This window comes from Sus scrofa, chromosome 8 (genome assembly GCF_054392235.1).
Source record: "Sus scrofa isolate SSC_HxYL_T2T_F1_AM1 chromosome 8, Sscrofa_HxYL_maternal_Yorkshire_Landrace_v2.0, whole genome shotgun sequence".
In the NCBI taxonomy this organism is placed as follows: domain Eukaryota; kingdom Metazoa; phylum Chordata; class Mammalia; order Artiodactyla; family Suidae; genus Sus; species Sus scrofa.
Window position 1 is genome coordinate 7,562,832 of NC_139390.1, and position 1,418 is coordinate 7,564,249.

The 1,418-nt window shown below is 35.9% G+C and overlaps 1 non-coding gene across 1 annotated transcript; it reads right to left on the reverse strand.

Moving 5' to 3' along the window:
• Positions 1 to 908: 908 nt before the first annotated feature.
• On the reverse strand, positions 909 to 1,016 carry LOC146400304 (U6 spliceosomal RNA). The gene has a single exon (XR_014813920.1). It is a non-coding gene; the product is annotated as a U6 spliceosomal RNA (small nuclear RNA).
• Between the last annotated feature and the right edge of the window lie 402 nt (positions 1,017 to 1,418).

Consider the following 1,418-nt stretch of genomic DNA (forward strand, 5'->3'; position numbering starts at 1 on the left):
GGGGCAGAAATTAATGAAATATACAAAAAGCAGGTAGTAGAGGATGAGTAAAGTTGTAAATCAGCAAAGACACATACAATCATCTAAACTCTGGTGAGATTAATTAAGGAAACAGATGACACAGATAACTAATACTGGGGATGAAATAAGTCCTTAAGGACAAATGGGCACTAAAAAATGATAAGCTTTATGAACTCTTTTAGAGCAACATGGTTGTAAATTAGGAGGAATTAGACACATGTCCAGGAAAAGTGACTCTCCTGACATCAACCGCCCAGATGTCAGAATTGTCCTGCACCTGACACAGATGGTTAAGTATCAAGTGAGAATCCTGTCTTTCAGAAAAGTGCAAGTCTAGAAGGCTTCTCTAGTAAGTTCTACCAACCATTCAGGGAAGAAATATTTCCATCCAATTCTGCATAGATCTGGAGGTCTGTAATTTAACTGTCTGTATGATCATGGGTAACTTACCCAAACACTTTATTTTTTTTAATGATTTTTATTTTTTCCATTGTAGCTGATTTACAGTATTCTGTCAATTTTCTACTGTGCAGCAAAGTTACCCAGTCTCTCTCTTTCTCTCACACACACACATATTCTTTTTCTCACATTATCCTCCATCACGTTCCATCACAAGTGACTGGATACAGTTCCCTGTGCTACACAGCAGGATCCCATTGCTAATCCACTCCAAAGGCAGTAGTTTGCATCTATTAACCCCCAATTCCCTGTCCATCCCACTTCCTCCCCCTCCCCCTTGGCAACCAAAAATCTGTTCTCCAAGTCCATGAGTCTCTTTTCTGTGGAAAGGTTCATTTGGGCTGTATATTAGATTCCAGATGTAAGTGATATCATACGGTATCTGTCTTTCTCTTTCTGACTTACTTCACTTAGTATGAGAGTCTCTCAAAAATATGCAAAGTTTCATGAATTTGTGCGTCATCCTTGCACAGGGACCATGCTAATGCGAGTCTTTATCTTCCCAATTTTAGTATATGTGCTGCTGAAGTGAGCACCCAAAACGCTTTAGAATACAATTAGTTATACTTTATACATATATATGTGGCATATAGATTATTAAATATATTTAATATATAATACATAAATATGTATATAACATATAATACATATTAAAATATATTTTAATGGTGGCTCAGTGGACTAAGGATCCAGCTTTGCCATTGCTGTTGCTCTGGTAGCTGTGACATGGGTCCTATCCCTGGCCTGGGAAATTTCACATGCCACAAGAGCAGCCAAAAAGAATTTTTAAAAAAGAAATATTTATACATAGTCATATGGTGTATTTATTTCTTATACATTTATCTATATAAAATTAAAAAAAATATGTATTCACATACCAAGATAGAAAAGCAATAAACTAACAATTTACAGCAATGTGAAAAAGGCATACTATAGCA